The sequence below is a fragment of the Saccopteryx leptura genome, chromosome 13, assembly GCF_036850995.1.
Source record: "Saccopteryx leptura isolate mSacLep1 chromosome 13, mSacLep1_pri_phased_curated, whole genome shotgun sequence".
Taxonomy (NCBI): domain Eukaryota; kingdom Metazoa; phylum Chordata; class Mammalia; order Chiroptera; family Emballonuridae; genus Saccopteryx; species Saccopteryx leptura.
The window spans coordinates 18,957,131-18,976,644 of record NC_089515.1 but is presented as its reverse complement, the minus strand read 5'-3'; positions in this window follow the sequence as shown (position 1 = coordinate 18,976,644).

Genomic DNA, 19,514 nt, shown 5'->3' with positions numbered 1-19,514 from the left:
TGATTTATCAGCATCCAAAATTAATTATTAATTTCAGGTATTTGTGGTTTTATCTCTCTTTGTCTATCTAATAATCTAATACATTGAACAATGTATTTATTTAATGAATAGGTGACTGACTGTGTCAAGTACTTTTTATACATTGATTAATAATAGCAAATCCCTCTTGCTCTGTGAAATAAACTGACTTGCTTGAGGCTATTGGTTTATTTTGTAGCCACATGAATGATAAGATTGAACTTATTCTCTTTGGCCTCTAAACATATGCTTTTTCTGGCACACCACAGTAACTCTGAGGACTGACATCCATATATCTCTGCCTGACCCATCTCCACCTACTGGCTAGCCCAAGATGCACAGTGGAGGCTGCCGTTAACATCTGTATGCTATGTTCCTACCACACCTTCTGTGTTTCTTCTTTTCCAGATCTACCTCTCATAAAATATTAGACTTACATCCAGGAATTGGGGCACCTGTCCTTGCTACCACTACCCACACTGTGCTTCGCATGCTGGGTTTCCTCAAAAAGTACTGGATGAACTCTATTGCAATTATGATGACAGCCAACACAGCACAGCATGTTGCCACATGTGGGATATGTCATATGTAGAATCTTCCTTCATTCCTGCAATAGCCCTGGACAGATAAAGAAGCTGGGACACAGAAAGACCCTCCCAAGATTTGGTGGTAGAGTCTGGGCTGAAACTCGGATTTTGCTCTCTTTTTATTATTATTATTTTTCCACCCTCCACATTTTTCATTTAACATTACCACTTGGTGAGCTGCAGTCCAACATCTATAGCCAGCACAAACTTTATCAGCTCTGTAACAACTCCCTGAAGAAAGTGTATAGCAGGCTTAGTCATTAAACATGGAAACAACCAAAATGTCTTTGTAATGGATAAACAAATTATAGTCCATCCACATACAATGAAACAACACTCGGCAATAGAGAGGAATGAGTTATTAATTTATGCAAAAACATGGATGGACCTTTAAAGCATTTTGCTAAGTAAACGAAGTCAGACCCAAAAGGCTCTATGTTGTATGGCTGCATTTATGTGACATTATGGAAGAGGCCAAACTATGAGAGAGAAAACTGATCAGTGGCTTCCAAATGTTGATGGAAGGGCAAAGCATTGACTGTAAAACAATGAGCACAGAGAAAACTTGAGTGTGATAGAACTGTTTTTTATAATACCAGGCAGTAGATAACGTGGCCATGCATTTATCAAAACAATGTAACAGTACATTACAAAGAGTACAAGTTAAAAGAAAAGTCAGCCATACGCTTGGGGAATCTCAGGAAAAGATGCCTACTGTAATGGATTAATTTAATTTTATTACAAATGTATAAGATAATCTCACTGAAAGGGGTGGGGAGAAAGTAGCTAATCTAAGTAACTGTAGAAAACAGCATTTAGACTGGATACTATAAGGTTAAAGACAAAAAGAACTATATATGGAAACACTATAGTTGGTAATTTTCTTTATCATGGATGTACGGGTTAGCGATTCTGAAAACACCTTACCTGTATACTTGGATGTAACCGAAAGTAAATAAATGAAAGCTAGTTTTTCATTGTCAGGGGAAAGAAGTTCAAGAAAGCTAAGATGGAAGGCTAGAAAGAACCCTCTGTGCTGAATCAGACTCAGTGATATCCCTCAAGGAGGAGAAGCACAGCTCCCCACTCTTTAAGTGTAGACTGTACACAGTGACTTCCTTCCAAAGAATACAATTTGGAAAAGGGGCAAAAGAGTAACTTTACAGTGAAGAAACCAGATGAACACCCACTCCGCTAGGTGATCAAGATGAACATCAACAGTAATAATTCCTGCTACTAGTATGTTGCCGTGATATCATATGATGGAAATGGCACTTTATCTCTGTGGTAATCCTCCCTAATACACATGAATTTATAACCATGGAAAAACATTACATATATGCTGATGGAGGGGCATTCTACAAAATACCTGGGAAGTAAAAAATGTTCCTTTAAAGTTCCAATGTGTTCATAAACAAAGGAAACAAACAAACAAAAAAAAAAAAAAAACTGTCACAGCTAAGAGGAGCTTAAGGAGACATGACAATGAAATGCTACATAGTATTCTACATGTGATCCTAGAACAGGAAAGATACATTAGGTAAAAACTAAAGGTATCTGGATAATATATAGCCTTCTGTATCTACATTAGTTCATTAATTTTGAAAAATGTACAATATTAATGTAAGATGTAATAATTGTAGCAACTCTGTGTAGGGTATGAGGCGATTCTTTCTACCTGTTATCTCAATATTTTTGTAAATCTAAAGTTGCTCTAAAACCTAAAATTGTTTTTGTGATACATCTCTATTCATGAGAAAACATCAGACAAATACCAATGAGGGGCATTCTACAAAACAGCTGACCAATTCTCTTCAAAAGGGTCAATATCATAAAAAAAAAAGAAATGACTCTAAGGCCCTGGCTGGTTAGCTCAGCAGTAGAGCATTGGTTCATCATGTGGAGGTCCCGGGTTTGATTCCTGGTCAGGGCATACAGGGAAGCAACCATCTGCTTGTCCACCTATCCCCTACCCCCCTTCTCTCTCTCTCTCTCTCTCTCTCTCTCTCTCTCTCCTCATCTCCTGCAGCCATGGCTCAAATGGTTTGAGCAAGTTGGCTACAGGCACTGAGAATGGTTCCATGGCCTCCTCTCAGGTGCTAAAATAGCTTGGTAGCAGAGCAATATAGCAGCAGCCCCAGGTAAACAAAGCATCGCCCAGTAGGGGGCTTGGATGGAACCTGATTGGGTGCATGCAGGAGTCTGTCTGTCTGCCTCCCCACCTCTCGCTTGATTTTTTAAAAAAAGGGCTCTAAACTGTCTTATATTGGAGGAGACAGGAGATCTAAATCAATGTGGTATTTTGGATATTGAAAGAGAAAAGCACATTAGTGGAAAAGCTGTAAAAAGTGACTATCAGTACTTTAGTTAACAGCACTACATGAATATTAATATCTTCATTTTGATAACTATACATGGTTTTGTTAGATGTTAGCATTTATGAAATCTGGGTGAATGATATATAGAAACTCTCTCTCCCTTCTTTGCAACTTTTCTATGAGTCTAAAGTTATTCTAGTTAAGAAATGTAAAAACATGACTGTTTAAAGATTATTCACATCCTAGTTCTCTTACCCATACCTTAGACTAGATTGTTATTCACAATAGACATCACACAGAAGGTTCCACATTTGTCTCATGTGCATCTTTTGAACAGAAGCATCCAAAGCACAGAGAAACGCACGTTTCTCAAAGGTGGCCATTATCTTATTTTGGTGTGATTAATCCTGACTCTTTCTTGACATAACTTTTCGTCACTGCAGGAATTCTTTTTGACCAGTGTGTTTCCCTTTTGGGAAAGACAGAATCATTGTCTTTATTTTCTATCTAGAGAAATAACACAGTATTTAAGATACACAGAAAAGTTAAACACTAATTTTCATATTATTTTAGAGGAATAAAATAAGCTCTTCTTTTGCAGCAGATATGCACATACTGAAAAAAAAAACTTCTTTGTGTGTTTGGGGTGGGGGGGTGTCATTATTGAATATAAGGCTTCAGAGAAAAAAAGATTTCACTAATAAACATGCTTTGAATACTCATATTTAACTATTATTCCCACAACTCTCATCCTGTCTTTCCCCCCTGACCCAAATAAACCACACTAGATTTATCGCACTTTAGACAAGAACTTAGCAGTGTTTTGCTCCATTTCTTAACTGGAGTTCCTGGTTTGCCAAAAATAAGCTCTCTTCTAGTCTTTCCAAGATTTTTCTTTCAAGATACGAACAAATATAGAAGTCAAATGGGTATTTTCCATCTTGGATAGTATTAAAAGGCAAGAATAATTCAGTCCAAGTCCTCTGAATCTTGGCTTAATAAATCTTACATTTTAAGAATTTAAATTTTCTGCTTAAATATAGAACTTTGATTTATTACTTAAAGCAGCAGGAATTATTCAATTAGTATAAGAAGATTCAAGCTCAAATTGGAGGATTAATTTTCAGGGTTATGATATGAAAGATATGGTGATTAACTTATGAAGTGAAGGCAAAAGTCTCTCAAACCTGAATGGAAAGAATTTCTGATTCAATTATTTGATTAAACCACTCTCAGGAATGACATAAAATCATAACCTCTAACATAAGGTTTTATTGTACAGTGAATCCAATGGATGATTCAATAAATGCTATTATCATGGTTTGATTTAATATAATATGTAATCTATGTACCAAAGAAATAAAAGTGAGCAGAATATTATTTTAAAACCTGCACAAGTTTTAATAAAAAGCTGAGTACAACTAAAGTAGCACTTTTTTGAAAATGTATCTGGCAATTACAACACAACTGAGAACACAGGGAAGAGGACCATGCTGGATAATCTGTGGATTTCTGCTGGAACTAAATTTATCAGCTGGCTTAGAAGTTTCCTGGACACTTGGATTTTGAAGCCCGGATGAGAAGGGATGGAGATAGTTTCTTAAGCAGGTGCAATTATTCCCAAGGAATATGAGTAACCGATCTAGTTCGGAGCTTCTCCCTAATCTAGAAGCGCTGATTCAACCCCATTCTCTCTTTTTTAATTCCACCCTTGACTTTTATTTTTAACCAAATCACTGGGGGCACGTGTTTTGTTTCCATGCTGAGGCTCCTGTTGGCGCAAACTGGCGGCGGCAGGTCCTGCATCCGGGAGCTGATGGTCATGTCCACCCATGCCTTGCTCCATGGGTACAGGGCTCAACCCGGGGCTATGGCTCTCTTCCCCCTCTCCACTCGCTCCCTCAAGAGGGCAACCTGGGCAGAGCAGGGCCTTGGCAGGAGCCCTTCCCAGCCATCCCAAGTTGAACACCCACCTCCAATCCCTGATGTCCAACCCAGAGCAGTTCCAAGACCCGGGGCTGCGGAGCCCAAGAAACCTGCTCCGTCTCATCTCGTGGCCCGACGAGCGGAAGCGGACAGCCAGGAAGGCGCATGGAGCGCACAACGCGGCTGGAGAGAAGGCGCAGCTGCCACCACCCCTCCACCCCCCCTTTCCCACACATTGGACCGGAGAGAATTTCCAAACCGGAATGGTACTGCAGTGGTCTCCCCTGAGCAGTGTAGGGACAAGAGGCTAGAATGTGACTACAAGTTGGCGGGGGGAGGGGGCTGTCAGCAAAGACTAGGGTAAGTGGCGGCCGTCCACTTACTCTAGGGGAAGAACCACTGTCCCGCAAGGTGGGAGGTGGACGAAAGTCACAGGTAGAGGGGCTGCGGGTTGCGCTTGGATAGCAGGAGCTGTGGCTCCAGTGGCCCTCCTCCTGGACTTATGGGTGCGGCCACCACGTGGTCCCACACCCCTCTCCATGTCTACTCTCTTTGCTGCCTTCTCCCCAGTCAGGAATCTGTCTCCAGGGCTCCCGGAACTTTGTCAGTGTTGGTGTGTGTGTGTGTGTGAGTGTGTGTGTGTGTGTGTGTGTGTGTGTGCACACACACGTTTGCTGTAGAAAACCAAAATACCTTCTAACACCTTTGCAGTCCTCAGAATCCTGATCTCCATTTAATCAATCAAGAATCATGCCTAAAATACAAACAACTGCAGTTAAGTAATAAAATTTCCAGTTTCTAATATAATTTCCTTGTTCTTCATACTTAGTGGTATTCTTCCCAACTCCGAGAACATTTCATTCCCATGTCTCTGTAAGGTCGGTGGATACTGGGGAAAGGTCAGGCCCACGAACTTTGGCTGGGACCGCCCACAACCTAGCACGCAAAAAGAAACTTACCAGGAGTCCTTTGGTAAAAAAGCCACCCTCTGCAAGCCAGTGAGATTTTACCACATCATATTAGCTCGACCACCCTAGGGACCCTTTAAATATCCCCCACGCGGGTCACCACTTGCGACTTCCCTGGCCTCCATCTTTCCTCGGGGCCAGGGAACCTCGTCCAGTGGGAAGTGCTCTGTACTCAATAAAGCCTTTGATTATTCCACACTTCCTGGCTCTGGCCCCTTCGTTCCTTCTCAGGGCAAAAAATACCTTACAGTCTCTGATGGTAACACCTTGAATATAAAGTAATTGTTTCTCATCCAAAGTGAAAATTGGCAGGTGATATCAAAGAAAATCGACCTACGACAGATCGTATTCTTTGGGAATGGCTGCAATGATTTTACTCATCCCACCTTTTCCACTCACCATGTGACTCTGACATGTCTTTCTCTTAATCTGGGCAAACAGGGCCTATAACAGAAGTGACACTGTGCTCCTCCTGAGACTAGATGGCAGAAGACAGTACAAGTTCTGCCCGGTTCTCTTGAGACACTTGCTTTGCAGCTCAGCCCATGCTGTAAGGGGGAGGAACTGAGGCTCAGGTTGTAGCCCCACCTGGGCCACAGCTGCCAGCCAGTGCCCATTCGGCAGCCCGGTGATGGATCTCAGAATGAGATGCCCAGTCCAGTGGTGGGATTCAAATAATTTAACAACTGGTACTCGGCTCTAATGACCGTTTTAAGTATAAAAGAATGGGATACTGAAAGGTAGTTTATTATTTCATGCATTTAATATTTAAATAAGAACGAGAGAGGTATACAAAACTAGATTGTTGTAAGAAAGAGTTTTAAAATATTAATGAAAAAATATTAAATAATATCTGTCAAAAAAGCAAAAACTGTTATTTAAGATATCTCCATATTGCTTCTTGATTGGCATCCTCACTTGCATTTTTTTTTTTTTTTTTTTTTTTTTTTTACCTACAGACGGAACGAACATTACTACAGGCGCTTAGAATACACTGTTGCGCCAATGAACATTAAAAAAGAGTAAGGAATGTAAATTTGTGATTTCCACATTGGGCGGCTGCCCAGGCACCCACCTTAGAGAGAACCCTGATTACAAGTGCCATTTTAACAACCAGTTTGCCAAAATCAACAAAAAATTAGGTATGGGTTCTGCCGAACCGGTGTGAACCTGCTGGATCCCGGCACTGCCCAGCCCCAGTAAAGCTGCCCCAGCCGTTCCATGAGAAACAGAGAAGAGCTGATCCTGCCAGGCTCTGCCCAAACGGCAGACTCCTGCAACGTACCCCAGTGTTATTTTAAACCACTCAGTTTAGAGCTGGTATGTAACTCTAATAGAAAACTGATACACTTAATTTTCCAAAAATAACTGCAAATGCAAGGAAAGGAGACGTCTTAGCCTTCAATACTGGGTAACATTTCTTTGACATGATTTGAGCACAGCCAGTATTTTTTATTCATCTTAGTTTTCTCAATTTGGATCTATATTTGAAAATGATCTGAAATACAAGATACTTTTTCCCCATGGTACCCGTTGGGAACCAGGGATTTTGTTAATTATTAGAAAAACACTGTTGTAATAATTACAAGACATACGTGATTTAGTGCGAGATGAAGTCAAATTAAGAGCAGAACAGCCCATACAAGGCGAAGGGGAGTGATGTTACCGAATGCCCATGCCATAGAAATACATGAATAGCAGGCGTGTTATTTCTTTTCAACTCGATAGCAAATTAAAATGAGAAACACATTTTTTTTGAATACTTGTACAATTAATTTTTTTTCCCAGAGACAGAGAGAGGGATAGATAGGGGCAGACAGACAGGAACAGAGAGAGATGAGAAGCATCAATCATCAGTTTTTCATTGCAACACCTTAGTTGTTAATTGATTCCTTTCTCATATGTGCCTTGACCGCCAGCCTTCAGCAGACTGAGTGACCCCTTGCTCGAGCCAGCGACCTTGGGTTCAAGCTGGTGAGCTTTGCTCAAACCAGATAAGCTTGTGCTCAAGCTGGAGACCTGGGGGTCTCAAACCTGGGTCCTCTGCATCCCAGTCCGACGCTTTATCCACTGCACCACCACCTGTTCAGGCTTGTACAATTAAATTTGTTTGTACAAAGTAACTAAAGTGACTTAAAGCACTTATCGGAGAGCCTCGACTTAATACTTACAAAAGCAGGGGCAGCACTTAGAATCGTTAAGCATATGGTTGGGAGAATGACTGCCTGGGTTCCCATCCTATCTCCTACTGATTGGGATGCAAAACGTGTAGATACTTTTCCACAGAGCGGCATAAGCAATGTTTTCAATGTAAACTATGTCCGGCAACTCCTTTGCTCCAAACCTTTCAGTGGGTTCCCATTCCACACAATGAAAACCCCAAAGCTTTCCAATGGTCTATGGGACCTTGAGTGAGGTTGCACTCTGCCTCTTCAAGGCATGGTGCCCCTCCTTTCACAATGTGCTCCAGCTCTCTGGTCGACCAGGGTTCTCGTTTCCCAAGCAATTTCAACTTCCTATTACATTGGCCTATGCTGTTCACCTACTTGGATGTTTTTCCTCATGTTCTTCACACAGACATCTCTCATCTCTTAAACTGATCACTGGGAAGAGTGAATGCTCCCTTCTCAATGATACCCTTTCTAACACCCTAGTTAACATAGATCCCTCTTTAATTTTTTTTTTTCCAATGATTTCCTTTGACTCTGTGTTTTGTCTATCTTCCCTACCAAATGTAAAGCACTTGAGAACAGAAAATGCCTGCTTTTCAATCTGGTCTGTTCCCAATGCTTGTCTCAGTATCTGACTCAGGTGGTGATCACTAAATAATGGTCAATTGACTGCGTGATACCTGTACAGCAGCTTAGCCTACAATAATATCACTACCTAATATTTATCAAATGTTCATTATGTGCCAGAAACTTGCTACATATTCTGCATGCATTATCTCATTCATTTATACAAAAACTACCTGAGGTAAGTACTATTCTGCAACTAAAAATAGTACTGTTAAGTACTATTTTTTAAGTAATAATAAGACTAAAGTACTATTGGCCCTGGCCAGTTGGCTCAGTAGTAGAATGTCAGCCCAGCATGTGGAAATCTTGGGTTCAATTCCTGGTGAGGACACACAGGAGAAGTGACCATCACTTCTCCACCCATACCCTCCCCATTGTCTCTTTTTCTCACTCTTTTCCTCCCGCAGCCATGGCTCTATTGGTTCAAGCAAGTTGGCCCTGAGAGCTGAGGTTGGCTCCATGACCTCGCCTCAGGCACTGAAATAGCTCAGTTGTTGAGCAATGGAACAGCGGCCCCAAAAGGGCAGAGCATTGACCCCAGATGGGTGGATCCTAGGATGCATGCAGGAGTCTGTCTCTCTTCTTCCCTGCCATCCTACCTCAAAGAAAAAAAGGAAAGAAAGAAAGAAAGAAAGAAAGAAAGAAAGAAAGAAAGAAAGAAAGAAAGAAAGAAAGAAAGAAAACTCAAGTACCGTTAAGTTAAGTAATTACCCTGAATTGCCCTGGTCACACAGTTACTTAGTGGGGGAGGCAGAGTTGAAACTCAGTCAGTCTTTCCCACAACTCACGCTTCACTATTATAAGATAACAACTGGCAGGCAGTTCTTATTTCCAGGCCTTTCCAAAGCACTTTGCCTTATTTTTAGTTATTTTGTATGAAAAAAAAACCACCCTGATTTTACAATATATATATGTGAAGGTGAAAAATATCTTTGCCATTTTATAATGCTATTGTGTTGAAAGAATAAAGAGGATGTAATTAGCATGGTCACCGATGACATAATCCTATCATGTGAGTGGTAGGAAACATCATTCTTATTTCTTCCCACAGGCAACAGAGAAAGTATTTCGTGTTTCAGATCAGTTTCCAATAGAATTCATGGTTTAAAAAGGAAAAGTGGTATGAGTCAAGACATTGCATGTACTCAAACCATGTCAAAGAAGTGATAATTTTTTTTTATTTTTTTTTCTTCATTTTTCCGAAGCTGGAAATGGGGAGGCAGTCAGACAGACTCCCGCATGCACTCGACCGGGATCCACCCGGCATGCCCACCAGGGGGCGATGCTCTGCCCCTCTGGGGCGTCACTCTGTTGCATCCAGAGCCATTCTAGTGCCTGAGGCAGAGGCCACAGAACCATCCTCAGCACCCAGGCAATCTTTGCTCCAATGGAGCCTCAGCTGCGGGAGGGGAAGAGAGAGACAGAAAGGAAGGAGAGGGAGGAGGGGTGGAGAAGCAGATGGGCGCTTCTCCTGTGTGCCCTGGCCGGGAATCGAACCCGGGACTTCTGCACGCCAGGCCGACGCTCTACCGCTGAGCCAACCGGCCAGGGCCAAATTTTTTTAAAGAGAATATTTTTAAAAATATTATCAGCACCACTCATGATTGTGCATACATGGGTTCTTTTATTAGACATCACTGGATATTGATCCTTGCTAACAAAATAGCTTGTCATCAGCTAGCTTGGGTTTTTTTTTTCATTGACAAAGCACAAAATATTCTGCCCATCACTGTCACTGTAGCTTTTTACTTGACTTTTGGAGAGTTTAACACAGAATAAAGAAAAATAATGATGGGGAAGGAAGATTACAAATGTAATGATCTGTAAGCTCTATCTGCAGAGTTTCCATCAATAATGATGGCATCAAATGAATGGATTCAAAAGAATAACTTCATTTCCCAATGGTAAATAACATGTCAAATTGCATATTAATATGAAGACTTTCCAAGTTAAGTTGTTGAACACTATAAAGGGCAATCATAAATGCCTTAAATTTTTTTTTTTTTTTTGTATTTTTCTGAAGCTGGAAACAGGGAGAGACAGTCAGACAGACTCCCGCATGCACCCGACTGGGATCCACCCGGCACGCCCACCAGGGGACAATGCTCTGCCCACCAGGGGGCGATGCTCTGCCGCGACCAGAGCCACTCTAGTGCCTGGGGCAGAGGCCAAGGAGCCATCCCCAGCGCCTGGGCCATCTTTGTTCCAATGGAGCCTTGGCTGCGGGAGGGGAAGAGAGAGACAGAGAGGAAGGAGGGGGGGGTGGAGAAGCAAATGGTCGCTTCTCCTATGTGCCCTGGCTGGGAATTGAACCCGGGTCTCCCGCACACCAGGCCGACGCTCTACCGCTGAGCCAACCGGCCAGGGCTAATGCCTTAAATTTTAACTTGCTTTAAACAAGACTATCTAATTAGAGAATTATAAGTGTGTGAGTTTGGGGAGGTAAATCAAAATAATGACTGAACAATATTTATATAAGTTTTTATAACTATAGTCCCTTTCCCAGACATCTCTGCAATGTGCCATATAGGGGTAAGATCTTCCATTCTAACTTACTAATGATATTAACCAGCAATGTGGCTGACTTGGGTTTTATCCATCTATTGATTATCTCAGTATCTAATCAACAACTATTTTGCTGCAGAAACAGATTCTCTAAGACTCATATATCATAGCCGTGACTGTAAATCACATAATACAAGATATTAAAGGTACATGTCAATCAGGCATTAATATACAAGACATGAAAATTTCCAAAGTGAGGTTTCAAATAATCCTATGCAGAAGTTAAAAGGCAATTCTCTGAATCCATTCTAAAACCTTTGTACTCCTCAGCTAGATGAAATATACAAAAGGGACTGGCGAGTGAAAAGAGAGGATTTTGTCAAAAATATTTGAGAAGAGTTTTTCTTTAGAAAGAGCTACTGTTATGCTCTGATTCACCCACCATTTTGAAGGAAAGCTCAGAATGTCCTAATTGTTTTATTTCCTTGTGAAAGAGGTAACCCAGAATCTACTCAGTAAATAGGAACCATCTACGGCTGCTGTGACTTCCACCAAGGACAGAAAGAGGGTCCAAGAGGTGCTACTTTGTGATGTATCCAACAAAGAATTGCTGCTTTGCAGTCAGCCTGCCTCTGAGAGTTGGTCGGAATGAGGGACTTGTAGGTATTTCCCGCAGGTAGGTGAATGCTATCTAAAAGGAGTAGAACCAGCCTGCCTGGGTTCGTAAAAGGTCTTATCCTGCTGAGTCATCACAAGGGACACGCAAACACTAGTAGCCGAAAATAGGCTGTACACCTCAAACTAACAGAAAATAATAGTAAATGTAAACTGTAATTGAAAAATAAAATTTAAAGTTGTTTTTATAAAAAAGAAATAACTACTAATTTAAAATTTTTAAATATTTCATCACTGTGTTTTGGAGAAAAATAAAACATTTTCTTCCCTTTAAAAAAACTAAGGGAGCTTTATATTTCTAGGGATTGATTGTTTAATTTAGGGAAAATCCCAGCCATAAAATGATGCATCTGCTTACTCAGATCACATGAACTGTAATTTGATTTAAAAATTATGAACTATAGCTCTGGCCAGTTGGCTCAGCGGTAGAGCGTCGGCCTGGCGGGCGGGGGACCCGGGTTCGATTCCCGGCCAGGGCACATAGGAGAAGCGCCCATTTGCTTCTCCAGCCCCCCTCCACCTCCTTCCTCTCTGTCTCTCTCTTCCCCTCCTGCAGCCAAGGCTCCATTGGAGCAAAGATGGCCCGGGCGCTGGGGATGGCTCCTTGGCCTCTGCCCCAGGCGCTAGAGTGGCTCTGGTCACGGCAGAGCGACGCCCGGAGGGGCAGAGCATCGCCCCCTGGTGGGCAGAGCATTGCCCCCTGGTGGGCAGAGCGTCGCCCCTGGTGGGCGTGCCGGGTGGATCCCGGTCGGGCGCATGTGGGAGTCTGACTGTCTCTCCCCGTTTCCAGCTTCAGAAAAATACAAAAAAATAAAAAAATAAAAAAATTAAAATTATGAACTATAAAGAGTCTCTGACATTAGCACACACACAAAAAAAATCATCATTAAGCATCTTTGAGAGCATGAAAACAGCTTACTATCATACCATGTCAATAAAGACTTCACTTTTCCTATTGCTCAACGCTCATTCCTCCCCAAACCTACAGGGGTAAGAACGTGCCCAAGAGGGTGAGGAGAGGGGAGAAAGCACAGACAGAAAATTAGACAAGAAGCTGATTGCGCCTCCTTTCTTGCTGCAGGATTCCAATCTCACTGGAGGAGGAGAGGATTTAATGTTAAATGAAATTCAGATTTAATTCATATCTTAAAGTCTTAGATTGGGCATCCTGATTTCTGAATTTCATGTCTGTAACTTAAAGTGACCAAAGAGCGAGTGTAAATGGGATTGGTCTAAAAAAGTTCTCATCCAAGGTCAGAAGATCACCCTGACCTGAATTGATTTTAAAGGGAGGTTGAAAAGAAAATTGAAGTGTTCTGATGATGTTAGTTGTATGCTTCATCCATATGTTGGTTTCACATGCCCAGACCCTTAAAAAAAATTACTTCAATTCCAAGCTGTCTAGAGAGGCAGAGCTAAGCCAGGCCTCTGCACTAAAGCCTGCTCCATAGCGAGATCACATATGGACATGAGGTCAGACTCATGAGTTTGTTCACAAGATCAGTGTGAAGAAATGACTCTAGACTTTCCATATTTGTTCCAGTTCTTTCTTGTAGCTCTAGGATTCTTACCGTTTCCATAAACCTTACTTGTTACATTGGTGTAGTTACAGGCTGGACTAAGTTACCTCGAATAATGATGGGTTGTGTGCCTATGAAATTCTTACCCAAAAATATCAGTGACTAAACAGTAAATTCAGAACTGGTTCTTGCCATTAATGTGTGGTATGACTTTTGCAAGTTTCATAATTTCTTTATGCTTTAATTTATATATATATATGTATGTATATATATATATAAAATCATAATAAAGATCTTTGAAAAATTTAAAACCTTATGCAAATGCAGGATGCAATGAGAATTAAGAAGGTTATTATAAAACTATGTCAAAAGAACAGGGATTTATTTGAAACACTCCAGAATACAACCAAATCCGGGGGGCGGGCGGGGAGGCTCAAAACTATTCACACAGCACTCTACACCATTTTCCTTCTTATCAAGACGGCACGTCCTTTCCTTAACTATTTTGTGCACAAAAGTTCATCAAAAAGCCTCTGCCACCAACTCCACAACTTAAAAATTCTCATAATTGTATATTTACTTGATGTAATTGATCCATATTAATAAAAAATGACAATAATTTTTATCCTTAAGTGTACTAGCAAAAAGAAAATATTCGCTGTAACTTTTGAAAGAGAGGATTTTACCTTAAGTTAGGAACTGTGTCACTTTCTCACTTAAATTATTTTTGTTTTTAGGTGAAACTAATACTTTACCACTGGAATTGTTTTCACACATGAGGTTAAAATACATTGTAACATTTATTTTGCTAATGGATCTGCTATCACTGTTTGCTCAGACGTCAAAAGAGTAAAATGTCTTTAAAGAATAAAATGGAAAGATTTAGTATCCAGAGTGGGTATGGAATAAACATGACGTTCTGTCACTTGACTTATTAAATAGTAATATCCTAGATTATACATTTCTGTGATCCTTTAATTCTAGAAAGCCGTGTGGATATTGGAGTATAAATTAATGAAATAGAGCTTGAATCTTTAATCCTATTGTAATGACATAAAATTCCCACTCTTCTATTGATTAACACATATTGATACTGTTACTACATTTTAAATATGAGAAAAGTCATTTGCAAGGCCACAGGTCCATGAAAAATGATCTCAAAAATATGTCAACATAGCTGTGGTTTAAGAGTCCAAGTATATTTATTGCATTTTATTGTTTTTTAACTTGATTTACTTGGTTTTGTTTTTGTTCCCTTTGCTTCTTTTTCAAAACTGCCTGATATCTGAGTGATCACTAAATGCAACATGCCCGTCCACAGGAGGCCAAGGGTTGACAAAACCAGAGAAGGCACTCAACATAATTGACTTTGGGACAATGTGTGAGAATTTTCAGGTGTCGATTTCAGGGATTTGGGACATAAATGAGGTGGGAAATGCTCATTAGTCAAACCCAAGATGCCAATTTCTCAAAGGACACGGAATCAATATAGGTCAAAATTTCTATTTCTCCCCAGCCTATCTCACTAAACAGCTTGCAAGAGATTTTATAGGCAGTTTTCCTGCAGATTTACTACTCGGCATGCAAGAACACCAACCTTTTTAAATGCTGTGCAGACAGAACTTTCAATTGCGAAACGGGTGGATCTGATTGAACGGTCAGAACAACCCAGCACCGTTTCTTTCTACGGGAACGCATTCTGTAACAAGGCAGTGATCTGCGTGAGCGAAGTTTGAATTTTTATGTTGCAAATATCGATTTTGGAAAGAATGATGCTATCATTCCCTACTCCTGAGACAAACACATAAACAAGTAGAAACACTACCTTTACCAACACAAATGATTAAAAATTTAGGTGAAAATACTTAAAAATATATATGAGAAAAATGTTATTAAACTAAATATATAGAATTCCTACAATCAATAAGGAAAAAGAAATTTGAAAATAAATTAATATCTGAAATATATGTATAAGCAAATATATTGAATACTAGTTTTCGCTCACATTATGTTAATTTAAATAGCAAATTCTTGGTTTTAATGTAATATATTAGAACAAAATATTACTGTTGAATTTTTTTGTCCCAAAAGATATACACACATTGGAAGTGACCAAGATATCCTTCAGAAGGTGAATGAATTAATTAATTGTGGTACAACCAGAGAATGGAATATTAATCGGTGCTATAAAGGAATGATCTATCATACACATGAGGGAAATTTCTCTAAAGTCCCAATTTTAACAATCTGAGAAGTATTACATACCTCTTCAAATATATTTTTATTCCACTCTTACCCTGCTTAAAAGCCTACTGACAAAAAAATTTGGAGCATCATCAAATTAATGATATAATTTGATAGACAGTGTTCTTTAAATAGCTCAGAGATATAAAAGAATGGATCCTACATCATTGCAGAAAAACATTTTTTCTCTATGAGATTTCCCTGCAGCAATCAAAATGCATTACAGATGAATAAAAATTTCATTCAAAATAAGACTTTGAAACTGGCGTTGGAGCACAACTAACTCCTGAGGGTGAGAAGGCTGTGTGTATAGTTAGAACCTTCCTCTTTCTTGGAGCTTTTGGTTTCAAATTCTCTCCTATGTACACAGCAACTCACCTTGTGAAGTGACTCCCAATAAATCTCAGGTTTCATGTCCCTTCATGTGGACTGGCCTTTCCTGACAGATTGCCATTATGTCAAGGTCCTGGTAATAATCCCCTAGAGAAGTGGTCCCCAACCTTTTTTGGGCCACAGACCGGTTTAATGTCAGAAAATATTTCCATGGATCGGCCTTTAGGGTGGGACGGATAAATGTATCACGCGACCGAAACAAGTGTCAAGAGTGAGTCTTAGATGTAACACAGGGAATCTGGTCATTTTTTAAAAATAAAACATCGTTCAGACTTAAATATAAATAAAACAGAAATAATGTAAGTTATTTATTCTTTCTCTGCGGACCAGTACCAAATGGCTCACGGACCAGTACCGGTCCGTAGCCCAGGGGTTGGGGACCACTGCCCTAGAGGCTTTACTCTTCCTTCTCTGAAGCATGAAACATGTATAGATGTTCACCAAACACTCAGGGCAAGGCACTTTAACAGATTAAATGTCACTTGCTGGAACATTGTAATAGTGAGTAAAAACATGCAGCCTAGCTCTCATTGTCCTTATGCGTGTTTTTATTTCTTCCTGAACTATTAAAGAATAATATAGATATCACTACTCTTTCATTCTAGCATATTTTAAATTGATTTTAGAGAAAGAGAGAAAGGGAGAGAGAGACAGAAAAACATTGATTTGTTGTTCCACTTATTGATGCATTTATTTTTTTATTATTATTAAGTGAGAGGTGGGAGACAGGGAGACAGAGACACTCTGGCATGCACCCTGACCAGGATCCACCCAGCAAGCCAACTACAGGGTGATGCTCTGCATATCTGAAGCTGCTGCTCCATTGCTTGGCAATTGAGCTATTTCAGCACCTGAGGCGAGGCCTGGGGCCAAATTGTTTGAATCTTTTGAGCCATGGCTGTGGGCTGGGAAGAGGGAGAGAGAGGGAGAAAGAGGAGGGGTGGGGAAGCCGATAGTCACTTCTCCTGTGTTCTCTGACCAGGAATTGAACCCAGGACTTCCACATGCTGAGCCAATACTCTATCACTGAACCAACCAGCCAGGGCCTCATTGGTTGATCTTGTATATGCCTTGATTGGGGATGGAACCTACAACCTTGGCATATCAGGACGATACTCTAACCAACTGAGCTATCCAGCCAGGGTTTAACATTTGTTTTTAAAGATAGAGCGATTTACTCCCAAGCTGAAATAGAAATTAAAACAGATTAACTATCCCCTTTCCCTGACATAGTCCTAGGTCGGAGGAATGAACAAAAGGCTTTCTTAGAGGAATCTGAAACTCAGAGAAGATGAATAAGTTAATACAGATTCAAACTGATAATTCATGAAAACAAGGATTCTACATTATGCCCCAGTAGCTCAAAATTTTATTTGGTCTTAGGTTACTTCTTCTCAGGAATGTTATGCTTGACCCTTAACCTAGACCACAAAATTTGTATGGAAAAATGATGCTCTCTCTTCCATTCAGAATTACATGTATATCTTAGCACAGCAGCAAAAATAATAAACAGTGCATGATGCATTGTTTATATACATAAACAAAGTGGGGATATCAAGTTACATCCAGCCTTATAAAAACTATATTCATTCCTATAAATAAAGACACACAACCCAATCGGGGGGAAATGAGCGGAAAACCCAACTAAGCAAACCAACAAACAACTTACATAGGCATTTCATTTTATATATATATAAAAAAATATCCAAACTGCCAATAAAGCTATAAAGTATATTCAGCTTCTTTAATTATTAGGCAAATGCAAACAAAACTACAATGTTATAACATGCACACATCCTTCAAAATATCTAAAAATTTTCAAAGATAAGGACCAAAATGAGAAGGAGGGGAAGAATTTTAAACAGCAAAAAACACCTAGTGTTGGTACAGAGGTGGAGTAACTATAACTCTCAAAACAGTATTGTGGGGCAAATAAGCTGAGATGCCCAATCTGAAATACTATGGCAGATCAATGGCGTGGCTGGCTCCATTTATTAGTGTCCTTTGCTACCAAGAAACGAAGTATGTTCACCACCCAAGTGCAGTCTCCTTTGATCACCATGTATCCCCTTTCCCTCTGTTAATCACCATGCTGTTGTCCGTGTCTGCCAGGATTTTGTTGTTGTTGTTTAATCCCTTCACTTTTTCACCTAGCCTCCCAACCCTCCTCCCCTCTGACAGCCGTCAGTCTGTTCTCTGTATCTGCGCTGTGTCTAGGGGTGTGGATCTATTTTGTTTGTTAGTTTATTGTATTCATTAGAATCCACATATAAGTGAAATCATACGGTATCTGTCGTACACCTGAAACCTAAATAATTTTATTAACCAATGTCACCCCAATAAATTCAATAGAAAAGAAACAAAGTATGAGCCTTTGCTTCTCAATTCTGTGTTTATTTATTTGACCTGCTCTGGGCAGTGCTAGTGAGTGTTACACAAGCAGAAGCCTATTAAAACACCGGCGAACTTTCTCCCATGTTATCTTTGCCTTGGAAATGAGAACAAGCCTGGACCACGTGGAGGCCTTCGGGTGACTCTCGCCTCAGCCCAAGCTAGCCTAACTCAGCCATCAGCAATTCTGCCTTCACACACATAAGCCAGCTCATCCACAAACAGTAGACTAGTTTAGCTGAACCCTAGCTGACCCCAGGGGAATACACTGATGCAAACCATTTCATGACACTTCAATGCTGTCCAGGTAAAATCCACACTCTGTAGTACAGTTTGGATGATAGCCCCTGATGTAGCTCCTTCTTACCTCTTCAGTCTAGGTCAGGGGTCCCCAAACTATGGCCCACAGGCCTCATGTGGCCCCCTGAGGCCATTTATTCGGCCCCCGCCGCACTTCCGGAAGGGGCACCTCTTTCATTGGTGGTCCACCACAAAGCGTGGCATTGGTACAGTACTACTTCCTACTTCCGGTGACGTGGGATGCACGCATCATGGCTCCAGAAGCGCGTCATATCACTTGTTATGGCTAGCAGTGACAAATATGGAACCGGACATTGACCATCTCATTAGCCAAAAGCAGGTCCATAGTTCCCATTGAAATACTAGTCAGTTTGTTGATTTAAATTTACTTGTTCTTTATTTTAAATATTGTATTTGTTCCCATTTTGATTTTTACTTTAAAATAAGATATGTGCAGTGTGCATAGGGATTTGTTCATAGTTTTTTTTATAGTCTGGCTCTCCAACAGTCTGAGGGACAATGAACTGGCCCCCTGTATAAAAAGTTTGGGGACCCCTGGTCTAGGTATTAGTCTCCTACTTTTCTCTACTTTCTTATATACCCCATACTACCAAAAAAACTGTGAGAAACTGTTATAATTTGTCACCTTTACTTCAATTCCCTTCCTTTCTGTTCTCATATGGGAACCTTGGGAAGAGCAGAGAAGAGCAGACCCTCTGCCAACGGTGTCAGTTTGAGTGTGGTGTCCCTCCCTCATTTACCTTCCCTGAGTAAGTGATGGATGCAATCGTTTCTCCTTATCTGTCCAATGAAGATAATAATAGTGCTTAACATACAGGGTGATTGAGGGCCTTGAGTGCAGTACTTAATC